The 27728-nt window shown below is 36.9% G+C and overlaps 2 protein-coding genes across 2 annotated transcripts in view; one reads left to right on the top strand and one right to left on the bottom strand.

Annotated features, from left to right (window-relative positions):
- Window positions 1-27728, bottom strand: part of EMC6 (ER membrane protein complex subunit 6) — a 175490-nt gene that overhangs the window by 31594 nt on the left and 116168 nt on the right. The window contains exon 3 of the mRNA XM_087340216.1: window positions 18544-18620. The gene's annotated coding sequence lies outside the window, so the exon portion shown is untranslated. The remainder of the gene's footprint in view (window positions 1-18543; window positions 18621-27728) is intronic.
- LOC110837799 (uncharacterized) overlaps window positions 21799-27728 on the top strand; it is an 84138-nt gene continuing 78208 nt past the window's right edge. The window contains exon 1 of the mRNA XM_022080340.2: window positions 21799-21941. The gene's annotated coding sequence lies outside the window, so the exon portion shown is untranslated. The remainder of the gene's footprint in view (window positions 21942-27728) is intronic.

The raw sequence follows: 27728 nt of genomic DNA, 5'->3' as shown, positions 1-27728 counted from the left end.
ACGAAATCCCTCGTTACTCTAAACTCTTCATTCTGTTAATCCTTATTGCGTGCAAATATTTCTCTTTGCGACTTATTTTCAATAAGGCCCACGTGTAATTTACTTTCTTCCCTCAAAATAAGACATCACATTAATACTGATACTCATACTTAAAAAAATTAAACGGAAACAATATCGCAGCGACTGTGCGATGTCTTGGACCGTTGAACACTAGAATCGTTGTTTGAATGACGCTCGAGGAGTTGATATACTGAGTGTTTCTCAAATACATGGCGCTAATTTAGGGACGTGTTCTATGCACAAAAGCAACCAAAAACGCCTGTATAAATATGAAATTTTTGTCGTTTCGACATTGAGTTACGCCCCATTTTATTTTGAAAGAAGGATACAAATAAAGAGTGCACCCGTCCGAAGGAAAGTGTTTGTTTACAAATGCTGATTCTAATGTAACATATTTCTTTTAATAATAATAAATTACGAAAACTTTCTTTAGTGTAATCCAAAATGCCTTCATATCCATCGGATACCAGTCAGGGCTCTCGCATGTTCTAAATACCGACTGCAGGCGTCTTCGAGATGCAGCGAGCACAATGCATACTCAATGACTATCTGATGCTGATCCGTTTCTGTGAAAATATACTGGTTTCCTTATTCGGGAAATAACATTACAAACAACGACGTGACGTGGATTCCGAATATTGTGATAAGCGTTTAAATTGTTTTTAGCACGCATAGCAGATGTGGCTATGACTCTTGTTGGCAGAGAGAACACATTTCAATACAAATAAAATAATCTCAATTGAAATTCGTTACTGTTTGTATTACCACACTTCCTCTGCTGCAGTTAATGCGTATTAGTGAATTTAAATGCTGATGTCTCATCTTTGCGACTTAATACCTTCGTCACAAAATAATGAAGTTCAACTACTTGTAAGAAACTCTTGACATCATTGGTGATATATCGGCAGAATCAGAAAAGAAACGATGTCATATTTGCTACGCACATTATAAATAAGCATCAGATGCATATTCTTTTAACTTAACAACAAAAATAATGCTCTTTTTTAAATTTATTTATCAATAAACTTCCTCATACATTAACATTATTATTAAAATACTATATGCTCAAAACAAAATTATAGTAAACTCTATTACTCCGTAATTATGTCTGTTTCATTTAATAATAATCTCCTATATCCTGTTATAAAATAAGCGTCTCCATAAACATACAACATAATAAATCACATTGTCTACAAACAATGCAATTCATGGAAGAAGATTCTTGTCCATAAATTATACAATATAGTCAGACAGAAGAAAATATATACAGGCTGACAGAAATGAGGCAGTAGCACTTCAGTTCGTATTTTACTATACGCATTTTTATTGAGGTTGATTATAATAATGGAAGGATAAAATGTGATAATTGTAATTAATCTGTTACTTAGTTTCTTCTTTGGCAATGAAAATAGGCACCAAATTTGTGAGGTTACAGAATATAAATTTCATGGAATTTAAATTTTTTGATCAATTTCATTCCTAGCCGCGAACATTCGAGGAATGTTATATATTTATTTAATTGTACACGGTATTCCAGAAATGCGTTAATTAATACTTCAGTATTGTTGAACGTATCTGTTCATAACTTGTAACAGACATGAGGACTAGATAATGCAGTACGAATACGGAAACTGTCCTGTGTTAAGTCGGAGACAGCGAGCCTCGTTTGAGCTCCAGGAAACCGCAGTTTTATTCCGGGTACAACGACAGACATGAACAAATGCAATGCGCATGGCGTACCACGGATTACAATTACTTGGAAACTAACTGCTCTGAGGATTTTTGTGTCCATTTATTAACTTTATATTATTCTCAATTTATTTTATGACGATTGCATTTGCAAACATTAAACAGAGTAGAATTATGGAATGTTTAAGAAGCAATTAGAAAGGTTGGCCTAAAAATGAACTCAGAAAAAACTAAGTACATGTTAATATCTCATCATGAGACAGGCGGGAAAAATCATATTAGGGAGGCTAATAAATCCTTTGAAAGTGTGACAAAGTTTAAATATTTGGGAACAACAATAACAAATCAAAATGATACTCTTGAGGAAGTTAGGAGGAGACTAAATTTCGGGAATTCTTGCTACTTCTCAGTTCAAAATATTTTGTCTTCCCGTCCGATTTCTAAGAGCCTAAAGATTAAAACAAACAAAACACTGAAGAGGAATATAGATTGCAGGTGTTTGAGAACAGTGTATTGAGGAGGATATTGGGGCCCAGGAGAAAAAAGGACAAATAATGATGATCTTAAATATTTGTACTCTTCCCCTAATATTGTAAGGGCGAATAAATCAAGAAGACTGTTCATAATAATATTTAGCTCGGTTTATTTTAAGAAAAGTAAAGGGCTTTCAAATATATAAAATAATCTGTAACTTATCTTCGGTGTAAATTAGTAATTCCCAATGTACTGGAGAAAAGAGAGGGGACACCAATGTTAAACACACATAAAAGCAACAAGTTCGTCTGATTTCTCAGACTGTCCCTACATCCAATTAGTTCTGTGCAAAGCGCCGTGCACCCAGAGGAATACCTTCCACCCCACACCAGCTCTGCGCGTTTTCAGCGCTTCGTCAAAGCCACTACGATGAGCCACACGACAGCAATTTCTTCATTCTCGACGTAATTAAACCGAACCGACGCTGAAACTTCATGGTTAAGGGAATTTATTACCGTACAAACAGCAAACGCTAAAGGCGTGGTCTCATAAACATGACTTTATACGCCTAGAAATTGTAAATATTGAAACGTGTAAGATTCGATGAACGGAAAGGCACTGAAGAACATTCGTATAATTATTAGCATGACCTTGAAGTTAATTTATTTCATATTAAAATGCATGAGTTTTGACATGGCATAACGTCCGTACCAAATTTCTCGAAAATCCATTTAGCTGTATTCGGTATGTTTTAAGCGTACGGATCGACAGACAGAAAATGCGAACATAAGAGACGCTCTACACTTTTATCAGTAGTACAGACCTGAATTATTATTGCCAAATCTACAGGGATGCAGCAAACAAACTTGAAACGAAACTATTCAACTTTATATGTTCTATAATCGTCATTAGCAATGAAAACTGTATAGAAAAAAAACAAAAGAGAAGCCTGTTTGATGTAAAAGATGGAAAAGACGATAAATAATGAGGAGCTGCAGATCATGTTACGATTTGTAGGGAAGACAAGAGAAAGTACACAAAGAGTTGTTATAAATATTAAAACAGTTGTGTGTATACAGTACAATGGCAGTCATGAGAACAGAAATAAAGATAAACATTCAAAGATATAAGCACTGTACCAGCATTTCCTCTGATGCTGTATTAATTCTTGTGGTAATACGTTGAGAGCTTTTGCTGTGGTTTGAAATTAAGAGAGTCTAGTTATTATTTCTTAATGAGGGAGATTTGTGTTTCTGCACACTCCGCTCTGATTTAGCCACATTTTCGAAAACCAATATTTGGCAAGATTGATAAACACAGATGACTGCAAATATTAAAATACTAATAATACTTAGTAAAAAAGTACGCAGAAATTAACATTAATTTTGTAAATGTGCCTGGAAAAATTATTTAACCCAAATTTGTCGAACGTATGTGAGTATACCAACAATCTCTTCTTTTGCTGTATTTGTTTCTTTTACACGCAATCATATCCTCATCATGATTAATATTTATAACATCAAATTCCAAGCCTATTTCAAGAACAGCAAATAAAATAATTATACATATTTAATTAAGTCAATAGTAACAATAAATATTTTAGAAATTAAACGCTCCATCTTAGATGCAACACAGTAACATAAAAGATTATAAATAAAACTCTAGTATGTATGATTTGAGGTTTTCACAGCGGTGAGTATGAAGATTTCGGTCTTCTGGGTTGTTGCGCTGTGTAGTCTGGTAGATGTTTACCAACGTTTCAGAGGTCATACTGCCTCCGTCATCAGGGCAACAACCCAGAAGACAGAAATCTTCAAAACTCTAGTAAACAACCTTATGACATCCGGGAATGCTCATCAAGTAGGATGAGATGAGCAGGAAGTGTAATTTTTTTAAAATTTGTCTACCGTCTAACTTATAAAATCATAAAGTTTTGAAAACCTGATTGTGCTTCAGTCAACAGATTACAGGGCAGAAGGAAAGACAACAGAAAACCTGTCTTTTGGGCTACGTGGTTGGCAAGCATAAGTCTGAGGCTATTCAACCAGGGGGCTTCTTCCCCTTGTATACCTGATAATGAAAGCTGAATCCAGCTATCAAATCGTTTAAATTTTGTGACTTTAAAAGTCAGACGACGGACGAAATCCAAATATACATTTTTGCTCATTATAACGCACTATCGTCAGAAACCTTCAGACTTAGGCAGGATATGTATCACACGTGGGAACATGAGAAATAGTCACAATTTTAGTTGGAAAACACTTCAGAGAAAACCAGACGTAGCTGAAAAACAAACATTAACATTTGTCTTATACGAATAATGTGTGATGATAGCTAGCGTTAAAATCCGATGGTCGATGTTTGCAGGCATGGAAATTAACCTTCGACGTCTATAAAGCACAGAAATTCTTCAGCCGCTGACTAACAGATTTTTAGGAAAGACCTTACACCCAGAATTTTTAGTCTTCTACACTACATAGTAATATGAAGCAGTGTTGAGGACAATAGAGTAAATTACAAGTATGTTAACATAGTTCATAACTGACATCCGACTGACGCTTAAAACATTAATAACTGTACAACACGCTTGCAACATAAGCCTTTTTCAATAAAGAGAATATGAAATTTTCTTAAAGATTTTTCATAAAGGGCAGTGTTAATCTTTTAAACCACGTTTGTTTTGTTCACAGATGACGAAGCGACATCATCAACTCTATGCATGAATAGTGCGTAGGATTACAAGCGGCTAGATTGCGTCCTGCTTATGAATGCGGTCGGAAGAACTAATTAGGTAACAGGATGAAAGCTTTTTATAACTTGTTAGCGCAGATAAGTAAATCAAGCAATATGGTATTATGTCACAGTCGCAAAAGTCAGGGGAGACCCGAGTTTTCTGAACTCCGAGCAACATCCATTAAGCTTTATTTATCAGCTCACGCTCTGATTCTATATAAGTAGCTGTGAGAAGCACAAATATTAATGCGTCAAATTGATTATTATTTAGTTTTGGTATTTTCCTTATTCATCCGTAAATGCTACAATAGATATTTCAGTTTCGAGTTTGTATATTTTCAGCCATTATGTTTAATCTGCACTCTCCTATGGAATAATACTTGATATCATTTCGAAATGCATAACATGGCTTTGTACGTTTACATATCTGTAGCGCTGAAGACCCACGACTGTCATTACGATGTGTGATCTGTGGAAATAAAATTTTTGTTCTTCAACTGGGATCACATAAACAACCAACATACTTATATGTTTAGGTGTGGGTAATTTATTTCAAAACAGGGCGCCGAATATAATATTTAGATTAATGAATGAGGAAGTAACAAGAATTTTAGTAATTTGTGCCCTTTAGCAAATTTATCACTAAATCAAAACAGGAAGGAAGACTCGCATGTATTAACAATTCATACACGATTTTAGTCGGAGAAATCTGAAGGGGAAACACAATTTGAAATGCCTAGTTTAGATATCAGGATAATATTAAAACGGATCTTAAATAAGCATATTGTGTGGCTGTGGAATATACTGAACTGAGTCATGTAGGGTCCGGCAGTGGGCTGTTGTGAACGCGGTAATGGACCATCGGGTTATGTAAAAGGCGGTGAAATTTTCCACCAGCTAAGTGACTGTTGGAATCTCAATAACTCTGCTTTATGCGAGATCAGTACGTAGATGAAAGGATAATATTAAAATGCATCATAAAGACACGGTAATGGAGACCGGACCGTAATCAGCTACCTTGAGAACTGGGTACAGGAATAAGCTTTTGTTTCGGTCATCTGAGTGACTATAAGCGTCTCAAGAATTACCTTGCTTCATGGAGTTACTTCTTCTGTGTTAAGTTTGCTGTCTTCTGGGTTGTTACGCGATGAATCGCCCTGGTGACGGAGGCAGTATGACCTCTGAAACGTTGGTTAACATCGACCAGACTACACAGCGCAACAACCCAGAAGACAGAAATCTTCATACTCATCGCCCTGATGACGGAGGCAGTATGACCTCTGAAACGTTGGTAAACATCGACCAGACTACACAGCGCAACAACCCAGAAGACAGAAATCTTCATACTCATCACCCTGATGACGGAGGCAGTATGACCTCTGAAACGTTGTTAAACATCTACCAGACTACACAGCGCAACAACCCAGAAGACAGAAATCTTCATACTCATCGCCCTGATGACGGAGGCAGTATGACCTCTGAAACGTCGGTAAACTTCGACCAGACTACACAGCGCAACAACCCAGAAGACAGAAATCTCCATACTCACCGTTGTGAAAACCTCAAATCCTATATTCTTCTGTGTTCTTTACGCTCTAGCGTGAACAAACAAATTCTGCGCCAGTCCATATCTATCTGCACTACCTCTGAGCTGTAGTCATGAACTACGTAACCTTCCGACGTCACCGAACGTGATGTGGCGCGAAGAGCAACCCTGAAATTTCAGAGTACTTCAGACAAAACACCTTTGCATTCTGCTTCTATTTCTTTTCTTGTTCTTTTCTGCTGTTCTCCAATGTTTATCTTTATCATGCTACTTCTATGCTTTAGAAAACAATATAACAACCTTCAGACTAGGCACCCCTTGTTTCAGTATCAATTTTAAACCGAGGTTCGCTTTTATATTTGCATATTAATCGAGTTCTGGCCTACAGTGCTGCGGGCCCCGAGGTGAACCCCATCCCTTCAACTTATTACGTACTTTGTGTTCTCGCATGTTAGGTGTTATTTCTGTTAACGCGGCTTGTGTTATACGTCTAACGCTATTAACATCAATATTGTCAGGGAGCAGCGAACCGTTCTTCATTCACACGTTGATGTTAGAGTTCTGACATCGTAAAGAGTTGCTGTCATAATCGCGCAAAGTGTATTACGCATCCATCATTGTTTATCAGAATTTTCAACAAGGAAAATATCCATCGTCATCAGACGAAATTACACAAATTCAAGAAATATGTTTCACATAATTTCCTTGCAATTTTACTCTCATTATAGAACCCGATGTTCATCTGTTACAAATTTAATCACGCTGTAGATATCACACGGCATTGCCAGAAATTACATTGGGCTTATTTAGTAACAGACGTTAAGGGGGTCAGATTTCACCGCGGTATGCAGCGTCTTCATGTTGCGAAAAAGATTTCTTGTGAACATTACTACGTCGCGAAGGCCGGACTAAGGGTTGCCATCTAGTTTGGGGTAGAGCGTAACCCTACACCGTAGAAATTAAAGTATCACGAAACTTTACGTGGGCCTTGTGATTTTCAGGATTACCTGAAACGACTTAGACGTTAAAAGAGCATGGGAATTTGTTTTTGGGACTGGTAAAATAGTTGTTTTCGCCTTTGTCAATCGTCCAGGTGTTGTGAAACAATGTTTCGGTAGTTGGTCCTACTAGTTAAAAATGAGGAGAGAAACCGAAAATGCTGGGACCTCTCGTCAAGCTAGTCTCAAACCTGGACTAGATTTCTGTCCTCTTTTTCACCTGAAGACGGAGGTGGAACCAGTTACCAAAACGCTGTCGTCTTATAACACCTGGACGATGGATTAAGTCCAAAGAACTACTCAACAGAATGTTTAGTACCATCATCAGAAACAGCTTAACTTCAGTACTTAGAATGTTAAGCATTTCTATAAGACGTGCTTGGAAGTCGCTAGTTACGGAGAAAACGAAATGTAATTTGAATATAAAAGAAATACATGCTCGTTCGGTTACCTGATTATGATAGTGGTCGAATGGGGAAACGGGAACACGTACCACAGTTCCATAAATGGTCTCTCAGAAAGGAGGTGTAAATAATCAAATAAAGTAACCTTCATTAACAATCTATTGATATCAATGGAAATAAATTACCGTTGTAGCTAAACGTGCATTCCTTAGTCAAGGTAAAAATTTGGAACGTGAATTTCGACAATGGCACAGACAAATGAACCTATCGTTAAGTTTTCTAAATGTCAAAGTAAAAGTAAACTCATTTCAATTCAATTCAATTGTGGGATCTTATCAACATGGTTATGAACCTTTAGTTTGTATAAAAGGTATGGAATAATAATGTGAATAAATTCCTACTAATGTGAACAACAGCAAATATAAGCAATTTTATATTAATTAAATCTTCTCGGGCTATCAACCGTCAACTGGTTACAAATCACAGATGTTTCAAGATCCATCTCTGTTTCCATCACCAGGGCTATAATTTTTAACCAATTAACACGGCTGATAGCCCGAGGTGTTATTAATGTTATTCGACATTACAGATTAGATAAAATAGTTTTATTCAGAATCAGAAATGATATAGTGTGCAAACTAAAGCTGTAACATGTTGACCAGCACTTGGTTGAAAATGAGACGTTTTCATAATTTTGTGCGTTGTGATATTTATCATTTTACGTAGTGCCATTAAAATAATTTATATATCAATTTCTATATACTTTGCTGGTGTCAACAGCTATCAGCTGTGTTGTCAATTATGTACTGATGTTATTTATTGCTTTTGTTAAGCCCACGTTTCTATTTAATGGTCACAGATGTTTTCACTAACACAATACATTATCACGCTGTAATATTTCTCCTCTGAGTAAATGGGGAAAACGTACACAAGGCGGGTTTTCTCTCTCTCTCTCTCTCTCTCTGACCCTCATGTCCTTGTTGAAAGTTTGCCGCAAAAATTGAACAGAATCACAATTTATGACATTGTTCTACAAAGCCGTAGCAACAATAGAACATAATGTCTTATTGGCTTTAATAATGAGACAATGAAACTGAATGTGTCTGAAAACAGATACGTGACTATAATAATGCTAATGCCAATATATCGACCACATTGCTTTATAAGAAGTCGACATTCGCTTATCTGGTCATGAAATTCCCAGCTATTATAGAACTAGAAAGTTCATTACCAGGTTCACAACAACCCACCTCTGGCCCTGCCTTCACCAGTTAAATCAAGTGCATACCCTATTTAATATCAACTGTATTATTATGTTTTCATCTACACCTAGATTTACCAAGTGGTTTCTTTCCTTCAAGGTTTCAGACTAAAATTGTATATGCATTCTTTAACCTCGCCTTCATATTACATTTCCTGTCCTTCTCATGATTCTTGATTTGAAAAACATTATAATCTTTGGTGAAGAGTGCAAATTAGATAGTTTCTCATTACGTGATTCTGCCATTATAACTTTACTTCTTCCATTTTAGATATACAGTGTGTCCGTAAAATAATGGTGGGGTAACAAACAGTCATAGTTTTGGAACAGAGTAAGATAGAGACATGAAATAAACGTCAAAATAAAGAGATACTCTCCAAGAATCTTACCTGCTTTCGATATCTTACTGCTTTAGATTTCGATATGCGCTCCTTTAGTTGCCGTGCAGACATCAAGACGATATTCAAGCTCTTGCCATACACTACCGAGAACATCCGGTGTGATAGATGAAAAGATTCAGTGATCTGTTCTTTCAAATGGTCCAAATCTGTTACTTGGACAGATAATACTTATTGCTTCACATAATCCCACAAATAAAAATCCATAGGGGTAAGATCTGGAGAGCGTGGATGCCAGGCTATCCACCATCCTCGTCCGACCCATCGCTGAGGAAATGTTTGGTTTAGGTAATCCCGCACGAATGTGGAAAAATGTGGAGGAGCTCCATCTAACTGGAGAATGAAATTCTCCGGTATTTGGGGCACTGTATACCCTTCTAACATATCCAGGAAGTTCTTTCCCGTCACAGTTTGTCCAGCAAAAAAGAAGGGGCCAATAACTCTGTCTCGTCCAATTGCGCACCACACATTAACTTTTGGACTATCACGTTGATGTTCCATAATGACATATGTAGGTTCATTACCCCATATTCTAACATTATGCCGATGGACTCGTCCCGAAACATGAAACGTAGCCTCATCACTGTATATAAACTTGTCTAAAAATTCCCCATCATGATCTATTGACCTTATAACACAACGCGCATGCTCTTGCGCTAGAACCTGTTTAAGCATCGAAACATTGGAGAGTTTCTCTTTATTTTGACGTTTATTTCACGTCTCTATCGTGCTTTGTTCCAAAACTATGACTGTTTGTTATCCCACCATTATTTTACGGACACACTGTACAGTGAAGTACTTAGCCACTATCCGTGCTTTCAGGCGCGAAATTTTAGAGACAGTCAATTGTACAGATGGTACACAAAATCCATTTGAGAGTTTAAATAAAAACTATCATATACATTTATATAACTGCTTTTATTTGTGGTTTGTATCCATATTATATATATATATATATATATATATATATATATATATATATATATATATATCCATCCCGCGCCGTAGCCGCGCGGTCTGAGGCATCATGCTTCGGACCGGCGATACGGAATTCGCGCTGGTTCGAGTCTCGGGGGAGAAGAAATTTTCTCATGAGATTTTCGACCGGTGTATGGGACCGGTGTATGGGACCGGTGCCAACCCAGCATCGTGAGGAAATTGGGGAGCTAAAATGAGTAGCGTAATCCGGTCAGGAAAGCTAGCAATGGCTGAGGGTTCGTCGCGCTGACCACACGTCACTCTGGTTGGATGATCGTTCACCTCTGCTTAGGCATGTGAACGTGAGGCCAGCAGTCAAGCTAGTCGGCTTTGGCTCTCAGAGGGTTGTTACGCCACGGATTTAATTATATATATATATATATATATGAACACAAAGAACAAATCATGGAGATTTATCTGATCACTCGCCGGCACATATCCTCCGTAATTTCACCACGCACTTTAACAGTCAAAGACACGAGTTGCATTACTGAGGCTGATTTTTTAAACAGACTTTCCTTAAGGTAACGCAGTCGCAGAACGCAGGTGTTCGCGTTCACTCCATCAATTATTCTTTCTGTTCATATATAATGCATCATTGTGTGAATATTGATATCTAAACTTTCAATCGGGTATAATTTCGTGCGCCAGTCTGTACCTGAACATTGCAACAAGAATCTGAAGCGGCTAATTTTTGTTTTTTTGTACCCAGTACACACAATTCAGCATGGTGTGCATTGGTGGTTAGCAGGATTCACGACCCATCAGTACATGGGTTCGACCAGGACCGCGACATTTAACGTTCCTGCTGCGACCCCCTTTTTGCAAAATGATGATGAAAGTGGAGTAATTGTTGGGATACCACGGAGAAATCGGGGAAACTCCGGAGGAAAACTCCGTAGTGCCTGGACCACGGCCTTGCCCAATACAAGTAGTAAATCTGAGCACCGCCGGAAATCGAATCCCGGAGCCCAGTATTACAAACCCAGCGTTCTAACCGCTAGACCACCGTGGCGGTAGGTGGCTAATGGCGAGCTTTAACATCCTGCTAGAAGTCACTGTGTAACAACCTTTAAGTTATTGTATTAGCTGTTCACTAAAAGATCCTGGAATGTAACTGCTACCATATACGTAGTGTACGTACAACTCAACATTTCGTATGTGGCAAACAGTAAGGAGAAATCTTCAATAATTTGTTGACGTTGATATTCACTTACTGCAGATATAAGTCTGCCTCGCAAAACTAAGCACATTACACACAGAATGCCCAGACTCAAATATCTTTTGTGTGCATACTTCGTTAATCATTCACCAAAAGTATATTAAAAAGTAAAGTTTTTGTATTATAACATGATTTTACGGATATTCATGAAGCTTAATTTGAGCGAAGGCGATTTAAAATAAAATTATATTTCCTGAAAAGCCCCAATACCAAATTTAATTAAAATTCGTTACGTAGTTTCTGATGTTAAATGTACTCATAGAAGAACGAAAATTATCTCTGAGGCGAGGGTCATTGAGAGTGTTTGAGAAAATGTTGCTGATGAGAACCTGCAGACCTCAGATAAAAGCCCATGATGAAGAGTTTCATAATTTGTACCCTTCAGCTAATATCATGAGCGTGATGATGACAAGAGAAGGTCGTGTAACACGCATGGTTCACATCTATAATTACAATATTCTGATTAGAAAACCAGGAAAAAAGAGAGACCTAAACATAGATGGAAGGTTAATATTAAGACAGATTTTAAAACAAACAATCTTTGAGGTGTGGACCGAAGTAAACTGCCAAAGGTCACTGTCCAATGGCGGGTTTCTATGAACACAAAAATAAAACATCTGATTTTGTAAAAGGCAGGGAGTTTATAACAGCACAACTGATAATTTTTCAGGTAAGATACTGATGTGTGAACATCGATCAATAATATGCAGATTCCCGTTTCCAAGCTATTTGTACAGCTTTTGTTCATGACTACGTTATTTGTTTTAATGACAAAAACAAAGACAACGATACCGAAATTAATACAATCTCACGGATCTGACGAACTGGATAAATCAATAGCAAAACTTGTTTGGAACACGGCAGTCATGACAAACATTACACACATTCAACCACCGGTACTCGATTTTAATGAAACGTGAAGGGGGTTATGAATAATGATGAATCCTTTTAAAAATTTCAGTCATGCGTAAAAATGCAACGCAAAACGTAATATATACTGAGGGTATTTATAAAAACATCTTCGCCTAAAACAAAAGTCGAAAATGATTCCAGATTTCTTTAAATACGAAAGAACTATTTAGCACTACGATGCAATAAGCTCGACTGTTATTTGGACATGGCCATCGTCTTGCTTACTTGTTAAAAAAAGATATAACGTTTCGGAGACTGGATCTGTCACCGTCATCATATGAAGGTAGGAGAAATGGGTCCAATGATGAAGACTACCTTTGTGTACGGGACCCACCAGCGTAGGCACCCCCTCTCACTTGCCTTCAGTTTATGACGGAGACATTCAGTTTCCGAAACATTTTGTGTTTTTAACAAATAACCAAGACCTGAACAATGTCCAAAGTAACACACGATTGTCATAATTGCACAGTGCAAAATTCCTCTGATTCTCTCTTCAAAATCGAAACAAACCGTCTTTGTCTTTGTCCCAATCGACTATATAGGCACCTCTGCATTCACTTTTAAGTAAATAATGTTAAATAACCTTAATAAAAGTCAAATTAAAATTACAAAAATAAACACTGTATTCAACTGATGCATAAGATTTCATTCCTTGGTTGAGCTGTAGGCATAAAACACTCAATAGAAGTGATAGTGCGTGGCATGTTCTGTTCCAACCGACTTCCATTATTTTATGGTGTTCATTTGGGGCGGAGCAGTCGTGTTAACCGTGACATCCCGGCGAACCCTTTGAATAAAAAAAGTATTTCATCTTATTTTCGTGGTTCAGTGTTTCATCATGTAGCCGGTCGTTTCCTTTGACGGGTAATTCGCAGCGTCAGCTACGATGTGGCTGGTCACACACTGCGGTCCATCCCGGACAGTGACGTAGCTGGTGGGATATGTTGGGTTGTCGGGATTCTTACGTAGCTCAGTTAATCTGTAGGCATGGACTCAGTCTCATTTGGTGTCACAGCCAGTTCGTAACAGACCGATTAATCACTTTATTAAATTCAACACACCTCTCAAAAATCACTGCCACCTCCGTAAGCACGTCCGCCCCTCTTAAGCTCCCAAAAAGTGTCTCTCCTCACTTCAACATTGCTACAAAAAAAAATCTTAACCGTAAACACGCTTACGGTTGGGTGATTAAATTTCAAACTTTGCCCAAAAGTGAATGTAACATTAACTCCCATTGGTGTAGGTCCAGGTTCAGACCTAAGGACCTCACTTTTCACACCGAGGTTTAGAACGTCGCTCCCACACTCTTATTCTAGAAGGCATTGATTCCAAGGGACAAAGCCACTTAGGCTAAGAGCAGGTAATTTAGGTACAAAAGAATTCAAAGGCTCGTAAATCCCTGACAAGCTAAAGAGTAACAAGGGTACAACTTAGCTTACAATATACCAGGATATAAATTAAATACAAATGAATCACATAAACTAACTAAAGGATTGATGAGCGGTTACAATCATACACAATTTATCGTTCGTCACCTAGTACCAGCCAGACAGGTGTTGTTAGCCAGCCTGTTGAGGCTTACGAACAACCAAAGCAAGACACAAGTAGTCAAATGGGGTCCAGTCAGGCGAATGCGGTAAACATTCTGACACTTATATTTAGTTTAGGGTCAAATAACTGCTCAGTTAGGAGTGCTGAATGAGAAGGCGCAATTTCATTACACAAAATCAACTTGTCATGCCAAAGATTTTATTATTTTTGACAAATGCGCTGCATGACTTCGGCTGTTTTCTTGGCCGCGGGGCCTCTGGTCCTCCCCGGTGGTGAATTTAATTTTTATTTATAGATAAAACTCAAAATCTAAAGTCCCAGAAAATTTTAAATGTTTTCCCTCAAAAGGCTGGATTCTTTCACCAATCTTCTTGTAATATCTGAGTATATTTTTTTCTCCTCACCTCTTAACAAGCAAACCAAATACTGCGCCAATAAAGTATTTACTGCAAACAAAAAACTGAATCCCAACTTGTGTTTAAAGGAAACTACTAAATCGTTTAGTCATGAAGTACGACATGTGGGAACTCAATTACTGTACAAAATGTTACTCCGGTTATTTGTCAGACCTCATAGTTTTGTAACAGAGTGACTTGACCTGGAAGGGAATCTCTCTGATCGCAATCCTCTTCTGGTCATCGAATGACTCACTTTGTATCTATCTACCCTTACTGTGGACGTTTGTAAACTGGTGTTTACGGATGATTGCTCCACAGCAGACTGACGTACACTCTCCAGCAATAAGTAAATTTAATGAATTTTCTGTGGCTTGCTTAAGGAATACTTTGGAATAATAGGGTGTTCATAAAAAACCTTTACAACTTCAAGACTTGATACAAAATTAATGAGTCAAGATAACTCGATGGGGTTTATTGCTTGTTAAACAGCGTCTCTCAAAGTTTTATGCACATAAGTCAGTACACCTCTACATGTGCACTCTTAGTTAAACGTAGAAAATCAATCCGATACTCGGTTTCCCTCCATGTTCGTTGAAGAATCTCTGCAGTAATGGTTCCAATGGCTTCCACAATCCTTAGCTTCATTTCATCGATGTTGGGAACCTGTGTTCGGTACACAAGATCCCTAACATAACCCCCCTAAAAAAATCCACCGGGGTTATGTCGGGCGAACGAGGTGGCCACGGTATTGGACCATCTCTCCCAATCCACCTATCAGGAAACTGTTCGTTAAGGTAACCACGAACCGCCAACCCCCAGTGGGGTGGTGTTCCATCCTGCTGGAAGATGACATGTTGTTGAATGTCCTCCATTTGTGGGACAGCAAATTACGTCTGCATGTCGAGATACACATTAGCTGTGATTGTTTTTTCGGCGAAGAAGAATGGCCCAATTATTCGGTCACACTTGAGTCCGCACCATACGTTAACTTTCGGGCTATCGCGCACAAGTTCTCTGGCCGCATGGAGGTTCCCCATATCCCCATATCCTTACGTTGTGCCTGTTAAGTAACCCCGACACATGGAACGTTGCCTCGTCACTAAAGAGAACACGCTCAAGGAAGCCTTCCTCAGCGTCAATTCGAGCCAGAATTTCGACAGCAAATGCTGTGCGGCGTGGCCCGTCATCTGGCTCAATAGCTTGCACCACCTGCACTTTGAATGCGTACAGACTCAGATTCTTGTGCAGCATTTTGTGGACGGTCGAACGTGGCAACTCCAATTGTCTGGCGGCGGTGCGAATGAACTTTCCAGGGCTACGGACAAATGCACCACGCACACGTTCCATGTCCGCTACGCTTGTGCTTGGTCGGCCACTGCCTTTTTGCTGCAGAACACTGCCAGTCTCCATAAATTTCCTGTGCCACTCACGAATTGTGGGTCTTAATGGCGGTTCCCTTCCATATTTGGTCCTGAACTTGCGCTGCACCTGCGTATCTGATCTTGTCTCGATGAACCAGGATATACATTGTGCCTTCTCCTGTGGAGTATCAATTTCCTGTAATGTTAGATGTCAGTCGACGTGCACACTTGCAATTAACAAACGTTATGTTATTAATACTAAACAAAATTCCCTTAAAAACTTTGAGAGATGTTGTTTAACATACAAAAAATATCATCCAGTTATCTTGTCTCATTATTTTTTTATTTAGTGTTGAAGTTGTAAAGGTTTTTTATGGACACCCAGTATCTTACAACAAACTACAGATTTTATCCATCCGACAGTTGTGATTATATTATTATGTGTGACCATTGGAGATCATGAAACGATCTTAAATAAGTCAAAAATAAATAAAAAAGTAGTAAAAAGACCAGTGTAATAAAGAAGACAGAGGACACGGGTTAGAATGAATGAAACCCGGTGGACTGTCGACGGCAGATACAGTATTTATACGGGTGTCCCGTAAGTTAGCGGACACCCGTATGAGTCAATGTCCTGATGACGGAGGCAGCAAGGATCTCTGAAACGTCGGTAAACTTCTACCAGACTACACGGCGCAACAACCCAGAAGACAGCCATCTTCAGACTCACCGCAATGAAAACCTCAAATTCTAACGTTTCCTTCATTATGTTTTCCGTATTTCGCCGAATAACAGAGTTCTCCTATGATCCAGGACTTACAGGACATTTTGTATATAAACATACCTCGATTTAAAGATCTTGAGATCGAGTGTTTTTGATTTCACTCGGAGGAATACTCCATATTTCTGTGGCACGTATTCACGTAAATAGAACATATTAGAGAACATTAAAAGTCCAAGAAAAATGTACAATCTGCTCAAGTAAGTTAGTTACATTCAACTTCCTCGAAGTCCTAAACTAAATTTGTAGATAAAAAACAGGACAAGGTCCCGCTGAACACGACACTCTCTGTATCTGAAATAAAACACCTTAAACCATCATCCTTTCTTATCTTAAGCCAAATTAATACATTTCAGAAGCAATGTTGGTCCGTAGCAGTATTATAGTCAATTGCCATTTACAATGTACGTAAATAAATGATAAATTGTATATTTATATCTTAAATACAATTATCGTGTCGTTACAATTTTATTTTATGCCCCTGAAAATCGGAATAATCAAATTTATCATATATTAACTTAAGTTTAATGACGAAACCCTAATTTTTAACAGAGCCTTCGAAAAACTAAATTCATTTCATTAGTTCTTGTGTTCCAATAATGAAATACCTGATAAATTGGAATATACACGAAGACGAGTACACGGATCAATGGCTATCATGCAGTAACGTATGTATAAATTCGAGGATTGTAACTCACATAACATGAACAAAGGACCAGTTTCCCGGCCAAGGTATTTGTGTATGGTAGTGTTCTTCTTATCGTGTTGTGTTGTGCTGTGTGTAGGAAAAGACTTTACAAGGGCCGATACACCATTCAAAATTTCTTCAGCGAATAAATTCTGAATCGAAACAAGCTATAATCCGTGACAATGGAAAAATAAAATGAAGAAAAGTAGTAATCAGTTCATCATCAAGAGATCTGTCTTTACCTATGTTTTGTCATAAAAATATTATATATTCCACATATTTTTGTCCACTAATAAATACGGCTTAAATTTCCCCACTGTAAAATTATACAACATTAATATTACAATACTTTTATTTTCCGTCGTTTCACAAGCTTATTGTTAAAATCACATAAAATTTCACATAAAATTGTTACATTTTTAAAATTGACGACATGTTTCGATATACAATTCTATCATCGTCAGGTCTATCAAAATTAAAATTAAAATCTGGTGTATCTGTTGCTCTGCTTATATTGATTTTGTTTTTACCCGTTTTTGATTTTATTACATCTCCAGGCTTCTTCCATTTAATTTTGGAGACTGCGCCTGGGTGCCTATATCGGGTTGTGTGTGATGTGCGTGTCCGTTGTTATTGAATGGCAGACATTCAATAACAACGGACACGCACATCACACACAACCCGATATAGGCACCCAGGCGCAGTCTCCAAAATTAAATGGAAGAAGCCTGGAGATGTAATAAAATCAAAAACGGGTAAAAACAAAATCAATATAAGCAGAGCAACAGATACACCAGATTTTAATTTTAATTTTGATAGACCTGACGATGATAGAATTGTATATCGAAACATGTCGTCAATTTTAAAAATGTAACAATTTTATGTGAAATTTTATGTGATTTTAACAATAAGCTTGTGAAACGACGGAAAATAAAAGTATTGTATTGAGGAACACAAGCAGGATGCAATTAAGATATAAACATTAATATTATTTTATTCATTCGACTGGCCGAATAACCGATTCACTGGATTCAAGCCAACTTTTCTGCACAAGTTATTTTAAAATATCTAAATAATAAAGAAACTCACCAAACGTCGAAACTGAGATGTCATGGTTTCGATTCCCGATTCTGACGCCGGTTCTGATGACTGGTTTCTACCAGCTTCTGTAAGCAAATAAAACCCGAAAGATCACTACGATGTTCACATGAGTCGCCTCTGGGCCACATGCTAAGCCACTTGAATCCAGAAGACACGTTTTAATATTATTCTCCATATATATATACACAATAAAAACAAAGCTGTCCAACTGTACGCCATGTAGGCGCTCGGGGGAGAATACTGCTCCAAAGAGGAAGACAAATGAAGCGCACAAGACGCATACTAGGAAATAACAGGAATATTTCTACATGTACTGTTTTTCTGTGGTACATCAGTCATATTCTGTACACGAAATCGCTGAATTGACTTCAGTTTCAACAGGAGGATTCACTCAAAACCAAAAAAATATGGAGAGACCTTACAATGTACTCTTACTTGAAGGTTTTGAGCATTCATGACTTACATTCGATTTGAATACATCAAAATCGGACCTACTCTCATTTTCGGCAGAATACGAGAACAATAAAAACATTTCCTGTCACAATTTAAATTGGTGTCACAAACTGTTTACCTACATCTATAACCCTAGGTTTAAAACGCGCGGAGCTGTGATGTTTAATTAAGCAGCAAGAACAACTTTTCCCTAAATTTAGGTTTTCTCCATTAGAACATGATGTTAGTGACATGCAAGAATCGTCCAGTGCTTGATTAATGCAGTACATCGACTTTTGTGTGTCAGTTAAAAGACAAGCGTGCCTGTTATTTTTTTTACGAAGTTTATTAAAATTCACGTAAAAGACTAATAGATTAGTAGAAAGCTATAAGTACTAATAAGAATTTATTAAAAATGTGCGCAATAAGCAATCAATTTATTTCACGAAGTTTATTTTAAAAAAACTGTGACGCAGATTGCTGAATTTAGTCAGTATCCCACTATTCTAACTTTAAAATAATTCTGTTACGCGCACTGAAGATATACAAAGTTCGTTCGTTGTTTTCTTCTGCGACAGTAACTTAAAAAACGCCCTCCGAGCCCATTTCGGTGGCAAATTCTAAGTATAAGACGACATAAAAAGATAAACTTACATTTACTTAGATATTCATTCCTTTATAACACGCAAGTTTCGCAAATCCTCATCTACATAAACCATTTTCTTTCCCGTGAGAAGTTTTCTTTAAAGATGTTTATATTTAAGTTTCTTGTGTTTGTTACGCTGTACGGTCTTCTCTCTTATCTTTACCATACCCCTCATTATACTTGCAAAAGCAGACATCTTCGCAAATAATAATTCGTACGTTTCATGAAACGAAAATAAATTTCATACAATACTTACGTTGTACAGCGATTTCTTCTTCATTTAAGGAATCGATATCATTTCACAGCTTCTGATTTAAGTAAACGACGTTCATACGGTATTTTCGCCCTAGTCGAAGGAAACATAACTCCACAAAAAATTCCTTCTTGAAGAGCTAATTGTATACTCAGCTAGACATTTTCCGGCTCTAATGGCTCCATAAGGTTCAATACCTTGTCTAAGTCTAGTTCTTTGTCAACGTAACCGCTGATATGATTCCATTATGTACGAAAAAGCCCATTCCTAACCAATCAGGAAACAAGTACCACAATCATAATATAAAGATAAAGCTAATAAATTCTTCTGAAACAAATTATTTTCTCCCGCATAGTGCACTGCTGTCTTCGAAATTAAATTTCCTCAGACAATACTTTCTTAAGGCTATTCATGATTGAAACCGGGCAAAAGAATGTTACGTAATTAAGAAGCTGTTCTAGGCTACACACACAATAAGATCAGCACCGTATGTAACATCATGTCTGTATCTAAGCATCTCATTACCAGTAAACAGAGTTATACTAAACTAAATAATAATCTAACACAAAATGCAGTCATTCTTGAAAAGCTGATAGCCGTTCAGCTGCACAATAAATTCCCTGTCTTTATGGGACCAGGAAGGCTCTGTATCGTGTTCATAATAGGGCATTACTGGCCTCACACCCTCATTCCCTACGTCTTTAAAACCAATTTTCATTATCATCCATATTCATCTAGGAATACCAAGTGATCTATTCTCTTCGGTTCTTACAGCTACATTTTGTATGCATTTATTTTCTATCCCACGTGCGCTGTATGCCCTGCCCATCTCATCCTCCGTGATATAGCCTGTATAAAAGTACTTGATGCAGAGTATTATATATTACGAAGCTCCTCATTCATTATTCTGTCACATATTCTCGATTCTGGGCATTGGAATAATTTGAGTGATGAGCTTCAATTTGCTTTTTATAATGACCAGAAAACGTTCATAAAATATCTACTTTGAAAGAAACGGTGTGTACTTTGAAAATATTCTGGGTGTGTTGTGATAATATAAATTAAAATGCCATGTCGGGAATCAAACTCGTTATATCCAATATTATAGATGGACAATAATACAGGCTATAATTAAGAAATAGTTACACTTTTAGCATCCACAATTTAATTGTTATCACTGCAACAAAACATCAAAATGTTTTCATGGTCTAGGAGCGTACAATTCTGGTCGACTAACAAGATTTGCGAGTTCGAATTCAGGTCGAAATATGCCTTTTGGAGGGGGGCGGGATTCTTTAAGCTAAACGTTCCACCAACTGCCTTCAAGAATTCATTATTTCAGAACTAATTCTGAAGAACGATAATATTAATGATTATACGTTACTTTCAGGAGCCTCTACTTCTTTCTACCGAATCAGGGGTTATGTCTGCCTTTCTTTTCCTTGAAACCTCTTGGTATCATAAAGAAAGGTAACAGAAGCATTACTATTGTCACAAGTTCTAATAAGGAATGAAAAGTTTCTTCTTTCTACAACAATAGTGTGACAGCTGGGTCGAATCTACAGAATTAATTATATTAGAGTAATACAAATCGTTAACAAAGGTTTTCATTTCTCAATGCAATAAAGAAACTACAATAACATGGATAAATAGCAAAATATATATTTCCCATAGCCTTAACTGTAATAGCAATCAACAAGCGATCAATAGTGACACTGTAAGCGATTATTGTATTTGTATTTGGCTGTCAGAAAGTAATGTTACCATGGCGAGAAAGGACTTGTTGATACGCCCTGGTGAGTAGGAGTGTTTACCCCACCCCCTCACCGGCCCGCAAATCTGCCTGCAGAACGTAGCGACGCGTCTGCGTCCTGACGCACCACGTGCTTGGTACTGACGCGCCGCTGCCATATAAAACAAGTGAGAGTGCTACTGGCTGCTAGCAGTTCGTCGCTTCCCGCGACATCTTCCATCTATCTCTAACTTTTTATTCTTCCTTTCAAGAACAACGTCTATACCAACACGGCGACAGCGTACGGACACCCGCAGCAGAAGGTTAGCCTGGCAAATAATTAATATGCAGTAAAAGAGTTGCAAACAATGTTTAAAGTTGCGAAAAGAAATTTATAATTTTAATTTTCTGTTAATTCATCTCTTCATCACGTAAAAGGCGTTCAGGATTACGATTTAGAACACAAATCTATATAAATTTATGTTCATGTAATTTAATTTTTTTTAATTGTAATTTAATTTAATAATTTTAATTTTTAACTAAAGTAACACAAGCATACGAAGCAGAACACAACACAGTTCTCTCAGAAAATGTTCTAAACTTGAACTAAAATTGTTTAAATATGAACACTATAAGTGGTACATAGTCTTTGTCAATGATTCATATTGTTTCTCACGACTATGATACAATTTCCCATATTGAGGTTCTATGTCGAATTTAGTCCGACATTTTTGAATATCTAAATAATTAAACTGAGTCTAGAGTGGTGCCGTAAGCTGAGAACAATTCTTAAAATATGCGATTTAGGAACATCGATTCTCTGTCAGTTAGGTTCAACGCTATTGCAGAGAGTTTTACGAAACAATAAACATAATAAATTATAAGCTAATTCATAATTTATTTATTTAACTTGGTTATACACACACCAGACATGTTGACCGTATGCCAGATTTTGGTCACAGCATGTGATACATACAATACACTTACATACATTTTCCGCCTTTAATATTGCCCACGGGTTCTCATTATATTGTATATATTATTTAATAATTTAAATCAAATGACTGCGGATACATTACTGAACTCTGAATGTAGTTTGACAGTAACGTACCCGTAATACGTAGCAATAATATTGTTTTGTAAAAACAAATAATTGCATATTGTATTATATGGTGCATTTACAATGCACATAGTCATCTAAGCACATACTTTTACTGTTTAATAAGGACAAGAATTTTGAATACTGGCCCCCATATTTTCTCATTATTAATGTAGTTTAATGTAGAATTGTTATGGTTTTAAACAATACATATAATAATATTTAACAGAGAAATGCATGTTTAACATACTGATATTGAAATTAACATATTAAGTGCTACCATGAGAATATTGTATCCTACGATATTAACAGTTTTAACATTTCTGTGTTGCCTCAGATCTTAATTTCAGTACCAGTATTGTGCATGGCACTTGTGTTGCAGCAAATTCCAGGCATAAATTATACTGGTTACATAATGTGGCGAGCGTAATTTTGCACTACATTTGCTATTAGATATGCCTTGTGGCATAACTGAAACTACGTAAAGGCGATTAGGTATACATGACTTATCATAGAAAATTAAATCTGTTGCAACCCTGACTACACGCATAGCAGGATCCAAAACAATCCTGTTTAAACGGCTACTCCTGGCTCACATTAGTTAATATGATAGTCACGTCAGTGTCTAATGCGTATTTAGTCCCATGCCATTAACAGGCATATCGTTTTCGAACAACAGTACGATATTGTCTCCGGCCTATTGTACTCAATGTTGATACTCGCATATTGTTACTGCCACATTTCTGCGATACAGGTTTAAGCGAAGTCATCTTATAATCAAACTTTGTTTTCATAAACTCCACACGAGGGAGTTCCATAAAACCTCGTGTCTATTTAACCCCACTGTCAGCATCTTAAAGTATATAGCATCGAATGATGGACAATTAATCGGAATGTATAAGTAAGTAAATGGTCGTGGCTCAAGGTACGATCACGTGATCTGGCTTCAGGAAAACCATGAAATACATAGGTCAGGATAGCCGGTCTCTGGGTCAAGATTTGAACCCGTAGTAGAAAACTCGGATGCGAAGTTCGATTTTCATGAAAGTTGTTTTAATTTAAGTATTTATTTAAGGCGGCAATACAGAACAGTAAATGTCTTGTAAATGAGTGCCACTTTGTTTCCGGTTATTATTAAACAGCGCATATTGAACGCGATAGATACTATCGCTTTAAATTTGCTGTGTTCATACGTACGTAGATGTAACTTGACACGTCTAACTTAACAGCGATTCATTTGGCGCTGTGTTGCGCCCATCCAACAAGTTATTACGTCCGCCAAATTCGTTGCGTTATTGCTACATAACCTCTCAGAATTTAACGTTTTTTGAACACTATCTGTAATAACTTAAGTTCATGCGTCTTTGTTAATTTTATATATTATTTTTCCCGTCTTCATTCACTAAACTTTATGATTTAAGAAATGAAACTGAAACAGGCAATAACATTTCCGTTAGCGCTGAGAAAAATATTCACGCTGTTATAAATTCAGTTTCGTAGATGACGTGATATTCAATTCTGTCAATATTTTAAGAGCAATGACGTTGCTCGGATTATAAACACACGATTCTCTGCAATTCAATATCTGTATTTTCTTTTACAAATAAATCTTCTGAATATATTTTTCCACCGGGTTTGCTGCTTTGTACTCAAGGGAAAGACTTTCAATGCGAACGCTGTTCCTTCGACGCTCAGCAAAATGTATTTAATTTAATTGCTCATTCCATATTTGAATAAAAAATACGTCCCGGGATTTTATAATCACATTTAACCAATGGTCATTACTAACAATAAAGCCTCCACTCTCTGCTAATTATCTGTTGTGTGAAAAAAGTGACTGAACTTGTAAAAATAAATGTGTGAGATTTACGAAATAAATCATCGATTGATGTCTTATCTCTCATCACTATTGTATTATCACTTATCATTTCAATTGTCACAATTCTGACATTACATAAGGACTCATTTTTATAACGGCACTTCCAGTATAAAAATGGCTTGATATGTCAAATGTTTCCGATTTTATGACACATGTTAGACCTACAGTAAGTTTGCTCTTTTCACCTCCATCATTTTCAAAATTGTTATTATTATGATACGTAAAAAACAGACGCAGTTTATTTCTCATATTCAGAAATCACGTACACACAACCGTTACACTAACAAGACTCTGAGTACCCGAGTTACAGAAATGCGTCTATTAAAATGCATCAAATAAATACATAAATGCCTAATCTATTTATTTCTCTGACCTGCAAAAATCATCGAGTAACAGCAGAAATACAATGGCGTAAAATAACTTCAACAGTATGGCTCAAGAAGCTGGTAGTAGCTCAGATTTTCAAGAAAGTTTCCACGTTTTATGAAACACCCCAGCTTATGCATTACTTTGGCCTAAAACAGATAATTTCAGTCCACAGCTTCACACGTTACTTCTTTAAGATTCATTTTAACGCTGTCCTCCCATTTACGTCTAGGTCTCCAAAGAAGTATATTATAGTCAGATTTTGAAAGTTTAAAAAACATTAAGCGATTGAACGAACCAATCGGGTAAGTTTGTGATCAGTAACAGAAATGACAATAATTATAAGAAGAACAACGATGATGATGATAGTAACTAGGTGCTGTATACAACTACACTACTTGCAGAAGAGCAGGAAACCAATGAGATTTACATTAAAGAAGACAAATACGGCTCCAGAACAATTGGGGTAAAAGAGATCCATTGTCTACTTACAATGACACATGGTTCAATTCCTGATGCATTTAGAGCGTTAAAACTCAATAAAACTTCAGTCTTAGTTTCGGCTTATTATTTATTGTAACCTTATTCAGAATATAAAACGTGTTTCTGAACAGTGTGCTGAGGAATATATTTGGAAATAAAAATAGAAGTCACAGAAAAATGAACAGAAACACAAAGAAGCATAAGGATAATCCGTACTTTTACCCAGCATTGGTCTATCAGGATGAACAAATTACACAGCATGCTGCGAGTGAAACATATAGCGCACATGAGGATGCAAAAAAAGGAAATATGGGACAGAGATGCAGGTGGGAGGGCATTACAAAATATGGCGAACAGGGTCTCATGAAAAACGGTAAAGTTCTTAGGCCACGCGGTCACTGTAATATAAAAGTCACAAAGTTTGTTATTATTGAAACAAATGGCATTGTATATCAATTTAATGTGTACAATTAAAATAATGGAAATTTTTAAATAACGCAGATGGCATAGTATTTAGTTTACTAAGGATGAATGACAAAAATACTGGAACCTTACTTTTTCATAACGCTAAAAGTGCCGCTCGTTTTTCTCCGTCTTCATTCAGTGTCGTGGTGTTTTCAAGTCGTGTAATAAAACACAATCCCAACACAGTGCTCTTATTACCAACTCTGACAGTACCGACGACAAGAATAATCAGGATTTTAATTATATGAGAAGAAATTTAATACTTTCTGTTTTATCTCCCTTTTATTTTTTAACTTTTCACATTTTATGGGGCAAATGAATAAAAATACACATTCTTGTTCTTTTTAACTTTCATGCCCGGTTTAAGATTTAGATACTATAGTTATCTCGCACATATTTCTGAATATCCTGTATTTATCATTATAAATTTAAGGATGTATCCTATTATTCAGACGGAAACATGTTCAATAAAAATATATATTAGCCTCAAACATTTTTCGATCTACGCATTTATAAGACGAACAGTGAAGAAAAGAACAAAGAAACTGCACCTGATTGAAATCGATGACACTTTTCGGAGTTTTATATTTCTACACTTTACCTGACGGTCCTTCATATGTGTACTGAGTTTCACAATTCCATATCAAAGTCACTGAAAATGACGAATGGACACTTGCCAAGTATTACATATAAGATTATATTATTATTAGTGTGGTAAATTTGGAGTGTCCAGAAACGTTCTTTGGACTCGAATACGAACACTATATTGTGGACATCGTTTTACACTTAAAATAAACACTGCATTTAAGCTAGATGTATTTTAACGTACCCACTTTTCGGCAGATGTTCTTCTGATTAAGTACATTAATATGAATAACATTTTTGCATGTTACTCTTAACAAATATTTATATCAATAAATATTGTAACTGGTTACAAACTACATGACCGTGGTTTAATTCCTGGCACCTTAGTGTCCAGACCGGTTCTAGGACTCATGCAGCCTACAATCCAACTTTGTCGGGGGAATTTTCACAGGGATAAAGCAGCCGGAGTATGAAGTTACGTAAAGCAGGACCCTACATCCCATTCGTTTCTTACTGCTGGGATTAAAATAAATGTAGCTATTCCTCCACTACATCTCTTCATGCTGCGGTGATTAGACAGAGAGATAAATCTTCCGATACCTTAGGTTTGATCAAATATACGCGTAGCCTTGCTTAATTCATAGAATATTTGTCAAATCATACACAACCTTTTCTTCAATTGGCATGTCGGTAGGTTTCGTATTTAAAGAAAAGAAATCAAGAAAGAATGCCATAACATTAACGAAAGGCCGCATGCACTTTTAATTACATATTTTACACAAACGGAAAATGCACTTAAAACGGGGAACTGGTAAAAGTAAAATCCGCGCGCCTGAGGGTAAGCAAATATCAAGCGATGTGTCGAATACGCCTACGTGAGACTACTGAACTATACGCAATATGGAGAATGCAGATTACAATGTTATTCCCGACTTTATTTGCCGAACCCTCAATGATCCTTCGGTTGCCTTGTGGGAGGGGAGGAAGGCTTTTGAACGCCTACCTCAAAAATACGATATCATGATGAAACAAATTTTTTGCTTGAAACAGATGATATACCGACCTTAACTCAATACTAACCCACAAAATATTATTTCCTTTGCATGTGATACTTAGCAAACGTTACTTTTTTTGTCTGGACATCGACTACAGCAGTATTTTTGCTGAAATATAAAATCTGACAACTAAGATATTGAGCGTTGAATTGGAAGGATGTATCACATACACAGGATT

This window comes from Zootermopsis nevadensis, unplaced genomic scaffold, assembly GCF_977971745.1.
Source record: "Zootermopsis nevadensis isolate Lab colony 2312 unplaced genomic scaffold, Znev_1.0 Znev_ptg000061l, whole genome shotgun sequence".
NCBI lineage: Eukaryota > Metazoa > Arthropoda > Insecta > Blattodea > Termopsidae > Zootermopsis > Zootermopsis nevadensis.
The sequence above is the reverse complement of the archived record's forward strand: the minus strand, read 5'-3'. Positions and strand labels throughout refer to the sequence as shown.